We start from the raw sequence: 15102 nt of genomic DNA, 5'->3' as shown, positions 1-15102 counted from the left end.
CAACTTCAAGTATAATAAAAGTTATTAATGATTATTGGTTAAGTTATCAGGTATTACTATTAAACTATCAATGATGTATAGTTAAGTTATGAATGATTTGCTACTAATTTATGAATGATTTGTCGTTAAGTTATGAATGATTTACTAATGATTGTTAGTGATTTACTACTAAGTTATTAATGATTTATTATAAAATTGTAACTAATTTACTACTAATTTACCAATTATTTACTAAAAAGTTATCAATGATCAACTAATTTATTATTAAATTATCACTAATTTACAACTAAGTTATTACTACTTTACTATTATGTTATTAGTGATTTAATGCTAAGTTATTAATTTACTACTAAATTATCAATGATTTATTATTATATTTTTATATATTTATTATTATGTTATAATTGATTTACTAGTTAATTTTTAATTATTTATCACTAAATTATCTATAATTCACTATTAAGTATTACTGTTTTATATTAAATTATTCATGATTTACTATTAAGTTATTATTGATTAACTATTATGTTATCGATGATTTACTACAAAGTTATATTAATTTACTTTTAAATTTTAATGAATACCTATTATTAATTAATTACTATTAAATTGAAACTTATTTGCTATTAAATTATCCCTAATTTACTATTAAATTATCATTGATTTATTATTAAGTTATTAATAATTAATTACTAAGTTATCACTTATTTTTTATTAAGTTATCTTTAACTTCGTACCATATTGTTATGGATTTATAATTATATTATAATTGATTTACTATTAAAATATTATGCATTTATTATTATATTATTATTGTTTCACTAAAAATTATCAACTATTGAGTACTAAATTATCATTCATTTACTATTAAGTTATTACAAATTTGCTACTAAGTTATATTGATTACATTTAAGTTTTCAATGATTAATTACTAAGTTATTAATTATCCACTACTATGTTATCATTAATCTATGTATGTCTAAAAAGAAAATAATCACAATATATGCTAGATGATGTAAAAAAGTTCGAGTGTAAATGGCCTGAAAAGCATGAGAAAATGCTTTTATTTTATTATCAGTAGTTTAATACGCAATAAATTAAAATAATTTTTTATACTAATGCAAGTATTAAAACTAAATTAAATAATTATATACAAAGTACATTAAGTCAACAATTCTAAGATATTCTTCAAAAATTTTAGTTTATAATAAAACAGTAGATATTAAGATAAGTTTTATTAATGATTTGATTAAATTATTATTATATGTGTTTTTATACCAGTTAGCGAAGTACAATTGCATATAAAAGATTAAAAATTTTGAAGTATTCTGTCACCAATGGAAGTAATAAACTTTGCCTTAAGTTTCTATCTTTAAGCATATAATTTTGGGTAAAAATTTTATTTTATATGTGATAAAAGTAATGAGAACAAATTTACTAAATAAAATTTATAAAATTAAACAAACTAAAATTTTAAAAAAAAAGTTAAATTCACAGTAATTACCTTCGCATTCTTCATAAAATTTTCTTCTATTAAACAAAAATATAATATATTTTTAATTGTTACTTTATTGATATTACTATCATTTTAAATGACTTTTTTTATATTTTGATGCCAATAAACTTTTTCATTTAAAAAGAGTAAAAAATATTATAAAAGGTCATAACAACTCAAATAATATTTAACTTTATGTTGTCTTCCTAAATGAATATAAAGTATGATATCTGTTTCAAATGAAATATTTGAATTGTTTCTCTCAACCCATAAAACAACTATGTAATCAATAAATGAATGATTATAAAATCATTGATCTAAATTAACATTTCGGTAATACAAATTTCAAAATTCTCAAAAGACAATTTATCCTTTAATCTTTGCAAAACTTAGACATAAGAATTTTCTTTGTAAATTATTATTAGTATCTTCATATTTTTGCACTTAACTTTTCATTGTGTTGTATTTTTATTTTATTTTGAAATTTATTATTGGTATCCTAAAAATATAGTTAAAATAATATGGATTAATCAACTTAAACTTGAAACAATTCAAAACTCAAATTGAGTATAAATAAAATTTTTACTCATTTTAAAATTTAATTTAATTAAAAATTATATAATACAAATAATTAAAAATGAACTAACTTGACTTGATTTCAATTGATTTTAAAAGTTAACAACTTATTAGTTATTTAAAACCTGAAATAATTGAAAATAACCAAATACAAATTGAAATAGTAACCCAATCAAAATCTAATATTTCTTATTCATTTTTAGTAACAATTTAAAAGTTCTTTATTTAAACTTTTTCTTTTCTTAATCTTTAATATTTTATTTTTATTTTGTTTGTGATTAAATTAGTTAATTATTTGAAAAATATTTCTCGAATGAAATTGTAATTATAAGTAATTGAATATACTTTTTTTTTAATTTAGATTTAGGATGATTTGAATCCAGCTTTTTAATAAAGAGAAATATGCACAAATTATTAAGTTAAATTTGCTTAATTGCATAAGTAAATAATTGAGTACACTATGAATAGCAGTAAATGATAAAAATTAACTCAACCTAGCTGGTTATTGATCCTAAGTCTAAAATCCAACTACAAATTATGAAAACTCAAAAATCAAAATGATTGAAATACTAAATACACAATTAAATAAAGATTTATCAAATGAATTTTGCTGATGAATGCCTCTAAATCACTTTTAAGTTTAGTTAAATTATAATTTATAATAATATTTTTATATTAAATATCATAGTGATAATTAATTCGATAAATTTCAATTCTTTGGAATAAATATTACTTAATACGACAACTTTAAAAATTTTGATACAACAGTAATATTCTTCAACTAATATAAAGGAGAAAATAGTTTCATATTAATTTTAAAGAAATTTGAAACCAATATATTTATATATTTTTCATTGAATATCATATAGCACTAAACTTCTTTGTCATATGGAAAAGATAGAGTTATGCATAATCAGTCAATTTTTTGTCTCATTTTTCTACTTAGGATAATCTTCCATTGATATTTCCATCAATTGAACGTAATTGTACATTCTGTCAATTGAAAGCTTAAATTTTTTTATTTAAAAATTTTTTATTATATATAAATTTTTATTATATAAAAATATTAAGATACATAAATTTTTAAAAATAAAATAAAATAAAATCGTAATCTTATTACTTGTCATATTTTATTAAGAAAATTTAAATTCTAAGAATAACAAACTTGTTATGTAATATCTATATAATTTATAATGATTTCATTTGTAGCATTAACAACATAAATTTTTATGAATGAATGTAACTTTGGCATAAACACATTCAAAAATAGTTCCAATGAATTTTGGCACACCTTAAAAGAATTCACTGAAAATAATTTATTTTACTTCACTTATTTTTTTACTTAAAATAACGCACGTTAAGTCGTTCAACCATCTGGATTTTTAAAATTTTTTGAATTCTAATTTTACAGATGAAAAGTCCAATTGAAGTGTTCGATGAATCATATAGTGCTAATTATTGGTGAAAGGGGTGCAATTTATTTGCATTTGATTTGATATTAGTTTGTATTCATTGGAATAACAATTATAAAATTTTAAAGGAAAAAATACAAAAAAGAAATTAATTATAAAGGTTATCCTAAAGTGCAAGAATAATATATTAAAAAATTATTTCAAAGGACTAAAAATATTTAATTATGTTATCACTAATCAAATGATAAACTCATAAAACATATGAATAATAAAATCATTATCATACATATATAGTTAATATATTAAAACAAAAAACTAAAAGGCAAAAAATAGAAAAAAAACAAATATGATTAAATGACTTAATTATGATTATTTTTAATAAATTTACTTATTAATATAAACTATATATATAATTGTTTTTACGACAACTAAAGAAACAAAATTTCATTTGATTGTTTTATTTCTATGCACATTAAATTTTTATACCGTTCTATTAATATTTTCATTGGATATGAAAATCATTCTATTTATAAAAAAAGTTTAGTAATAAAAATAAGATTATTTGAATTAAATTTTATAAAAAATTATTAATGGTATTTTAATCAATTACTTTTAAAATTTTTGGAATTAAAATTTTATTAAGGGTTTAATCAATCACTTTTAGTACTTTTTTAGTCTAATATATAAAAGAAATCTTATAATAAAAAATTCATTTAAATTAAAATTTATAACAAAATTTACTAAAAAAATTTTAATCAATTACTTTTAACACTTTTAAAATTAAAATTTTAAAATTTTAAATGGTTTAATTTCCTATAAACTCTATTTTTAATTTTAGTTGATTTAACTTAAACTTAAAATAAATTAATAAAAATTATATATTTAATTATAAATTTTTTAATTTAAAAATTCATAATCATATTTAAGTCGATTACTATTAACGATTTTAAAATTTATATTTTTATATATAGATAATTTATATATATATTATACTTGTAATACTGCTGTTCTTGATATTGTTCCCCCTGGGAATCTATCTTTTGCATCATTTGAAATTTGACAACTTCTCGTATTGGACAAATCCTTAGTGGTAGTTGATAAACATAAAAACTGTAGATTGATGTGGCATGTCACAAAATTTCCAGCAAAGTTGATGTAAGTATCAAACAATGAAGAAAAAGAACGAGGCCATGCCCCAGCAATGCCAATGGAGAACATCGATAAAGACACTAGTACGCTAGCAGACACGAAACACTGTGAACTTTTGATCTTTGGGTTTTAGACTTTGTTTTGGTGCTAAAAAGATTTGAATCTCTGGAATTTTTTTTACTTTTTAATATTCTAGAGTTTCCACTTTTTCATCGATTAAACAACTTTGGTTTGGCACAAAAAATAAAAAATATATATTCAAAGGAGAAAGTGGACTTAAAAGGCTGGTTCATGGGGTGACTTTGTCAGAGTCAAATTTAGAAGCCATTGAGAAAAAAAGGGTTTTACATGTTCGGTGAGAGTTAACCCTAAAGAGTACGTACAGCTAGCATTTTGCCTGATATTCTCAAAACAAAATAATTATGCAGCTACTTCAACTTTCTTAAAGGTATGTTTAATTTGAGTCTTTGAACACGTGGGTTGGGATTGTTTTAGTCTTTTAGATCCGGGATATTAGCAAAATATGTTCAAATGAAAAAAAAAAAAAATCTAAATATGAAACTTAATTAAATTAGTTCACATAACCACCCTTATGAGTTGATATTCAGTATATCTGAAATTAAAATTTTAACACTTGTACTTCTTTATGTTATTCTTAGACTATGACATTTTCCGTAAAAAAACATGAATTATGAGCTGAATAATAACCTTTATGCTTAATCTTTTGATTAGTGCATGCTTTTATCCTTTCTCTTGTGGATGTATATGTTAAAGTTTTCTTATATATAACTCAATTTGCTCGATTGCGAATTTGCTAAATATATCCAATACACAAATTAGAACCACAATATTAATGAGATAATGAATGAGACAGGGACAGGAGAAAGAATTGTTAAACGAAAGAAACAAAACAAAAGTACTTTTATGTTTTTTGGATAGTGTCATATTTATTAATTAGTTTTATGACCCGTGTAATGTACAAATTAATTTTATTTATTTAAATGTACATAAATATATAAATTAATATTATTTAATTTATATTTTGAAAATATATTTAAAATATAATATAAAAGAAGATATCGATACAATCTAAGCCACTGTCTTTTTTTCTTTTTTAAAATATTGTCTCATATATTTTGAATTTAAACATGATCATATAATAAGTGATATTCCTGTTCTTAAAAAAAACAAATAATAAAGAATTGTAAGAAATTTATGAAAATAAAAATTATATTAAGATTTTTAAATTTAAAAAGAGATATCTCTAATCTGTTAAATTAATGTTTGGAATAAAACAATCATAGTCGAAATAATCTGTGGTCCATTTTGACATAGCTTAGTTTAAAATTATATTTTAATAGTTGTTGTTTTATTCTATTAAAATACAATTTTAAAATTTATAAGTAAATAGTTTCTAAAAAAGAAAAGAAGTAGATACTAAGATATAAAATACTATAAAAAGGAAAAAAAGGAAAAAAAAAACTCATTTTAACATTACATAAAATTTTAACTTTATATGAATGTTGAATTATATGAAAAGTGTATTCTTGTTCCAATAAGTGCATAATATGAATATGATAGGAATAAAAACAAAAATACAAAAAAAAAAAAAAAGAGAGGAAATGGGTTTTAACATTATGTAAAATTTTAACATCATATGACTATTAGATTATATGGATAATTTATATATTACCATCTTAATTTATTTTCTCTCAAAGCAATTGAATAAAATTTTAGTTGCATCATTAAAAAGTTTGACATACCTTCACTATTATGATTGTGATCAAAATATTAAAAAAATGAAAAATAGAATAATGCTTTTTTTAAAAAAAATAAATACACAGTTGAATAATGAATTAAATCATAAGAGTAGTATTTACATATTTTCACTTATGATCTTTAAACAATTTTTGAAAAAAAAAAAGATAAGAAAAAGTTAATAAATGCGTGTCAAAAGAAAAAAAAAAAGAATTGCATTATTTTTGCATAAAAACAAAATCATGAAAAGTTGCAAATTGAATAAAAAAAAAACTATGCACCTCAAAAACCATTTATAGATATTGGGTGATAATTATGATATCTAGATAATTTTTAAATTGATAAATATTTTTTAAATTTAAATACAACATAATAAGTGATATTTATGTTTTTGAATTAAAAATAATAAAACTAGAGGATCATAAAGAAATTTACGAAGGTAAATTTGTTTTTATAGGAAATTTAAATTTAAAAAAATCTCTAAATAGGTAAAATTCAAATCAAATAAAATGAATTTGTAAAATTTTAAAATTTTATTACAATTTAATCTATTTATTTGAATTCAATATTGATTCTAGATGGGTAGTTTTATCCATTTCATAATCCAAAATCTAAATTGGTTGAAATGTTATTTAATTTGTTTACGTGGCATACTTTATCAGGTTTTTATGTATTCTATAATATAATATTATGTATGATTAAAGTATTACGCTAAAATAACACACTCACATATTTATTTCTTATTTTAGAGACTTAAATGAAAAGTAATAAAATTTTGAAACTTATATTTTATGTGAATGTATAAAATATGTGTATTATATTAGTATATATAATATATTTTTTTAATTATGAGTATTATATGAGTGTATAATCGTTTTTGGTGTCTTGGAAGTTTTACTCTTTTAATTTGCATTTGCATATAATTTATATATATAAAAAAATCATATTGGCGAAGACAAATGAATCTTTATCTATAATTGCATGGCTTGTTAATAGAATTATTTGTGTCGAGTTGATCTTGAGGGGCAAAATCTTGAAATCATAGAGAGAAGAAAAAAGAGAGGTTAAAAACAAAGTTGGGGGTGGTCTCAGCATTTGTATTCTGATGCTTAAGTCAGACATTAGTCGAGGTAATGGGTAAAAAGAAGATAATATGAAAGTAAAAGAAAGTAAGATTAATAAATCTTACCTTGATAGTACTGTTTATACTTACAAGATAAGAGGTTTTGGGCATTCTAGACTACCCAAGGTCAATCCTAGTATTAGGAGTGACTTGGTTGATCTAAGCTAATCTGCCCATTTAAGTGTGGTGGCTAGTCCTTTACACATCAAAGCTTTGTGAGCCTTTTGCATCATCATATTAATGCGATATAGCTTTAAATGGTTAAAAGAATCAAATGTACCATCGTATGTTTTTAAGGTCAGCATTTTGAACTTTTTTAGTGGCATAGCTCGGTTAATCTCTTTGGTGAAAGGTGAGCTTTCCAAGAATCTTAATTCATCATCAAATGCCTTACTCTTCAGCTTCTTTTTCATTACCAACGTTTGAGTTTTTAAGTCTCTATTTGGTTGAGGTTCTAGGATGGTTTATTTGAATTTTTGGGTGGTGACTTATGTCAAGGTGTGTGTGTGGTAAATGGTTATCGATGTGGCTTGTTCTTCATCTCCTGATGCCAATGAAGCTATAGTGTCATCATAGCTCAACAATTTCTCAACTGGTTTTTGGGAGTGATCAGATCAAGTGTTTTAGAGGTTTGAGGTAAGGTAAGGTTCTGGATCATCTCTTTTAGAGATTGTAATTGTTTGGTCATAGGTTTGTCTATATTAGGTTGGCTAGGTTGGGTGCCTGTTTCAGCTATAGCGGCAAGTTCTATTTCCTCTATGGCTCTTTTTCTTAGTGGCATGCTATTCTAAACTAGGTTAAACGTGAATATCCCCTTACTTGGCACGTTAAATGTTTGTGCTGAGTTGACCTTGAAAGGTAAAACCCTGAAATCACAGAGAAAAAAAGAGTGCAGTTATGAACAAAGGCTGTGGGTGATCCCAATATTTGTATTCCAATACTCAAGTTAGAAATCAATTAAGGTAATGAGTAAGAAGGAGATGCTATGAAAGTAGAGGAAAGCAAGATCCATAAATGTTACCTGGATTGTACTATTTATACTTACAGGATGGGGGGTTTTGAGCAGCCTAACTTGTCCAAGGTTAGCCTAGTATTAAAGGTGACCTAGTTGGTTTAAGCTGAGCTGGATGTTAAACATCCACTTAGGGCATGACAAGTCAATGTTAAAGGTGGTCCAATTTGTAGACCAATGAGGTAGTTGAACTGATGTAAACTCGTGAATTGAGATTGACTTGACACGTCAGCTCGATCAAAATATTCAAAATATTACTAGCTGTCTGCTGACTCTTTCTAACAGAGGAAACGTCTATTTTGCCTTTTGAATTAAAAAATAATCCTAATAAAAATGTTGAACAATGATTAAAATTTTAATCTTAATAACCTCGCATTAAAAAAAAAAAAACGAATGCCCTTTTGTAACGAAATTAGCAGAAAACAGATGAAATAACCTTGATTGTCTTTTCTTGTCTACAAGCTTTGCTGGATGTTTGGAAACGTAAACAATTGTCAAAATACTAATAAATGATTTAGCTATAGATGAAGCGGTGTGATCAAACAGCTATAACTTCATTTATTTTCTTTTTTTTCAGCTTCGACAAGCTGTAACTAAGTTACCAATAAAGAATAAGGGAAGATCATCAAGTAAATGCATATTGGGTTCGTGATTGAGATATACAGATAAATGGTTGAATCTATCTTGTAGCAATATGAAAGATTAGTGCAAATTTCAAAGAAAGGAAACAGTAAAGGGTGAAAAAATGCACCATAAAATTAGTTTGTTGGACAGAAAGATAAAGGCATTTGAGGAAAAGCAACGAACATTTTTGTCTCCAATCCTCTATGCTTAATGCAGTTACCAGAGTGCTTTTGCAGGAAAGCAGCAAAGCAAATATCGCCATTCCAAGCCCCGCAATCAAATTCTCTTTCTTAGTTTCTCCTTTTTCTCAAAAAAAAAGAAAAAAAGAAAAAGAAAGAAATTCTTCGATCCTATCACTCTGTCATATACAATTCCTGAGTTCTATGATTCCTCTGTCTGTCGTCAACATTCTTTAATAATTACTCTTATTCTTACTAGTTAGTATTTGGGGTGGCCTGCCAAATTCCCTTTCTTTAACTAAAACCAATAAAGCTAGCTTAACTCATTTCATCTTATTCCATGTACAGTTACAAGCAGCCTTTTAGTGTTTTGCATTATAAAGACAAAAACAACATATGGAATTAAAATAGCAATTGAGAAGAATTAGGGGTTTAGTTATTGAAATTTAAATTTAAATTTCAATATTTATAATTTATTTTTTATTCTTAAATTATGGCTTTTTAGAAAAAAAAATTAGCAAGTGAGAAGAGTAATTACATAAATTTGAATCACATCATGGTAAATAAGATTAATAACTTCTTGATATCATTATCTCAAATGTCAAAGGGACAGCTTGCACCTTTGTATATTGGATGGTTGGGCAAAAAGTGCTGTAACTGTTTGAATCTGATAACTATTGCCATAGAAGAATCAAATTAATTAAGAAAAAGAGTGGGGGGGCTTTCCTTTTTCTTTGAGAGCGAGAGCTGGAGACAAGAACAGGCTAGCACCATGTGTTTCGTTATAATTCTCTCCTCATAGAGAGAGAGAGAGAAAGAGAAAGAAAGCATCAAAGTCTCTTTCTCTGGGTATCAGAGTGAGGAGATAGGGCACGCGCGATGCATTGAAATTTTTTTCATCCAAATTTAACAGAGCAATCATCATGACCTCCTCCTCCTTCTCCTTCCCACCTCTGACTCTTCAATACTATCATCATTACCCCCACACCACCACCATCGCTCATGATCATGATCATCCCCTCTCTCTTTTCAATATCTCTCAAGGCCAAAAGCAAAACCACAACAACAAGAAACCCAAGAAGAAGAAGAAGAAGAAGAAGAAGAAGAAGAAGAAGAAGAAAGAGTTTGCTAACAGGATGATCATGAAAACCCTACTATTCACTTGAACCAAGTCTTTTGCTACTATATGTTATGAGTAGAGGGTCTTTTGTTCAATGATCCAACAACTCTTCGGGGAATCAAGCTTCTCGGTCCGACTATTTTGCTAGATCAAAGCAAATCATACTAGTTTTTTTGTCTACATGGCGTTTCTTCCTTTTTCGTCACTTTGATCCATCATTTGGTAAACGGTCTAGCTATAGCTAGCTTTGCTTTTTGGCATATGGATGCTTGTTTTAGGTATGGTGTTTGATCGAGACCATTTATGAAAGAAGAAGATGATGCTGATTATATTTGCTTATTTTTCTGTTTGTTCTTGTCTCGGTTTCTCTCTCAATTTTCCCAAACATGTTTCTATGATTTTTTCTTAATTTTTATTTTGTTTGGTGCAATGGTTTTTATGATGGACGAAATTGTTATTTGATACAAAAATATAATTCTTCATGACATACGCAATAAATATTCGTCTGCCTTGGAAAACTTCATCAAAATCGTACAACTTTGGAGTTTCCGTCTAAAAGGACTGAGAAATTAACTTCATATTCCTTGTTATCTGTTCTTGGCCATCTGCAATCCTAGGTAGAATAAAAATATCCTCAAACTAGCTTGTTATATGTTTTCATAACTCGAACCATTAATCATCATCCCATAATATATATATATATATTTTTAAGTTGTTAATTCCTGTTTCACCAAACACACAAATTCATCAGATCCATTGCCGTGGGAAGCCATGAACCATGTCTTTGTTAAGCATGCTTTTTATATGTAACTCTGATAATTTGTGTATTTATATTTATATATATTTTATATTAAATATGTGTAAAATATAAAAATTTTTATGTTATAATTTTTTGTCAAATTCATATAATTTTTTTAATTTTAAATATGGTTCTAATTTCTGATATTGTGGTCTTTTTTTTCCGATATATGTTGGTGTAAATATACAGATAAAATTTGCCATTAATTAAGAGAAGTGTGAGCTTCAATGTAATATTATATTTATCTCCAGGAACTTGCCAACAAAAAAAACATGTAATCATGTATGTACTTTGTCTTAGCCTTGCTCAGCTTTGTGAAGTCTTTTAATTATAATTTTCACTCTCTAGATTTCTTTCCATTAAATCTTGTTATTTTGTCTCAATTTTAAATTCCAGTATTCAACTCATTGGATCATTATTTTTTTTTGTGTAGACACTCCGATATGTCTAAGGTTTTAGTTGTTTTTGTTAATAAAAATAAAACTAAAAAATAAAAAAACTGAAAAAAGAAAACTCAGTTGTTGAGTTTGTGTAAAACTTGGATTGAAAAGTTTGAGGTGGATTGAAAAAGTTTGAGTTGAATTAAAATTTGAAGGGAGAATTTAAAGGGAATTGGAATTTTTTTTGAGTATAGGGTTCTTTAGATTTAAGCATATAAATATAGCCCTACCCTACATAGTAAAACACATAATGAGAAAGGCAAAAGAATATGTACATGCGGAAATTAGAAAGAGGAATTTTGAAGTTTTTTTTTTTGGAAAATTTCTATATTATAGCGAATTTTTCTAGTTTTCGATTAAAAATTTCGGTGACGTTTGAAGATTCTAATGAAAATTTCAATTTTCGGTGAAGTTACCGACGAAGCTTGAAGATTCCGCTGACTCAACCCCCATTTTAGATTAGGTTTCTAGAATCCGACAAGCTAATTCAACCAGCATTCTTGATTTTTAGAGAGAAAGGAAAAGAAAAGAGAAGAGGAGAGAGAGACAGAAAGGGAAAATTTGAAGAAAAGAAAAAATTAGCCTTTTATACCGTTTCAAAATGACATCATTTTAGGCGTTTGATTTAGCCCAAAATCTTCGTGTTTTCCATCGGGTCACCCGACCAATAGCGCTTTGAACTGCAGCCCATTTCTAGCAGTTAAAACCTGAAGCTGAGCTAAGCTGTTAAGCTGCGTCTTTGGAGCCGCCATTTGTGACTCCAACTGAGCCCTCTAAACTACCGATTCGAGCCATTTTTTTGGTATTTTTTATTTTATTTATTTATTTAGTTATTTTATTTGTTTATTTATTTTTAAAATATTTTTGCACGATTAAAATTTAAGAAAATTAGAGAGTTTATTTTTTAAAAAATAAATAAAAAATTTTGAAAATAAATTCTAATTATCCAATAATGAAAATTTTAAAAATTTCAAATGGTAAATTCTATAAAATTCCTAGGTAAGAAAATTGTTTTCTAAATTTGTCCCAAATGGTGAAAGAATTTAAATGAAAATTCAAAAAAAATAATTGTCATATTATTTTCTTTCCAAAGATAAAAAGACAAAAAAAAAAAATTCTAAATAGATCCAAATGGTGAAAAATTTAGAAATCAAATAGAAAAATTCTAAATATACCCAAATGGTGAAAATTTAAAAATAAAAAAAAATTCTAAATTGGCCCGAATGGTGAAAAATTAAAAAATAAAACTTGTAAAATAAAAAATAAATTATGATGATGAAATTCTTAGTAATCGCAAATAGATGATTATCTAAAAAATTTTTAGGCGAGAAGATATTTCTAATTTGGCTCAAATGGTGGAATAATTAGATATATTTTCAATAAATAATAAAAAAAACCAAGAATAACGATTAAACATTTTTTCGATGATAGAGTTTTTTTAAGAAAACAAATGAGATTTTTGAATACTCTCAAAGTGATAAAGTATTTTTAAGAATTCAGCCAGATTGATGGAGAAATCTTAAGAATTATTTTCAATATTAAATTAAGACCATTAGAATCAAGACCTTAAAATAATTTAAAATAAAATGGTATTGTCCTTTGGATGGGCATGTAGGGGTGCTATAACCTTTTTCATATGTAACCGAACTTCTGAATCTTGTTTTGATTAGTAAACTAAAACTTATTCTTTTAGGAACCCTTAGTCAAGTTTAGAAGTTCCTTAAAATGATAGATTCATTAGGTGGCCAATCACACATAGGTAAAAAAGATTAGTGACGACTCCTTAAGTTAAGTCTAGCTATAGATTTATGGATCTATATGTTATGATAGTTTGGCAATTTCATTGGAGACAAGCTATAAAGAGTCAAGCCATAAAATTTTAAATTTATCCTATCCTTTGAGTTAATGGTTTTAAAATGTAATGATTATGTTATTTGTTTATTATCATTTTTCCTTTTTTGTCTCTCATTTGATTTATAAGGTTGAAAATTTTATGTTCCTTCACACACATTATCACATGCATTTATATTACATGAGCTCTATACCCGGACTCTATCTTTCTTAGAAGAAAATAAAGTATTTATGCTATTATGAGATGATAATCTCCGTAATGATTAACGAAATACTCTCACTCAAATTGAATCCTTTCTGTTGGTAGCCTATAATGGATGAGGATTGAAAGGCTTTACTAGTTTGTAATGGACAAAATGTAAGGAACAATTTGAGAACCTTTAGTGGTCAAAGTCACCTAACGCTACATATAATTTACATTTAAAAAGCCAGCTTAAGATAGAGCCATTCTTACCTCTTGATAGATCTAACCTAAAGTTAAGACACAAGAAGGAATAATTTATGTGATATATTGATTATCTAATCATTTTGTTTGTTTGACTTTGTGCATTTGCATCATTTCAATTAGTGCTTGCATTATCATATTATGCATCATTTTCATTGTCATGTTTGACTTTGTGCATTTGTATCATTTTCATATAGGGAATATTTACCATATATCAGATCTCATACCTATATCCATGTAAAATGATAGTTATGTGGCAAATATTAGTACATCTATTCATGCATTAAAATACCAAACATAAACTATAGTATTTATAACAATAATACAATTATGGTACTCAAGGTTCAAGGATAACTTCACCAAGCAAGAACCCCACATGATCAACTCACTAATATAATACAAGAGCTTGAGCCAAACAAATGGAACAAGAAAATTTCAATCATCTTGAAAAGATAGAAAGAGCTCAAGAGAAACTTGAAGAGGAGTTAAATAATATTTTGGAGGCTTTGAACAAGTTAAACAAAAGGAAAGGTATAGAGGAAAATACTAGCCAACAGGGCCATCCATTATAAAAGGTGACTGACCCTTTATATCCTCTTAGTTTTGAGCCACATCAAGCCCAGTCCACACAAGAGGCACTATCATAACAATTCATATACCCTGTAGGGTATATATACCTCAAAATACCATTAGCTTCAAATCTAGGGCATTACCAAAGCATATAAATCCTGTCTTTACTGAGAAGGTAATGAAACCAATCTATGTCCCTGATCTAGATGATTCAAAAAAAAGAAAAAAGAAAAATTAAAACAAAAAAAGATCGAGTCGTTGGGGGACTTAATAGTTGGTAGAAAGATGTATATGCTCAAAGAAAGGTTGTGAACAGTGAAAAGAATTGGCTTTTTATGATTTCGTGGATGTTGCTAGGCTTTGTTTTGTCTCAAATGTCATTATTCTTCTGAAGTTCAAGGTTCCATAGTTTGAAAATTATGATAATACAAAGTGTTCAAAGCTTTACATTACCATGTAGTATCAAAAATTGGTTGCCCATGCTAATAATGAGAAGCTATTAATGTGCATCTTCCAAGATAGCCATATTAGCTTTATTGCTAGGTGGTA

This window comes from Durio zibethinus, chromosome 9 (genome assembly GCF_047325235.1).
Source record: "Durio zibethinus cultivar Kanyao isolate XHJ-2024 chromosome 9, ASM4732523v1, whole genome shotgun sequence".
NCBI lineage: Eukaryota > Viridiplantae > Streptophyta > Magnoliopsida > Malvales > Malvaceae > Durio > Durio zibethinus.
This window is presented reverse-complemented; position numbering follows the sequence as displayed.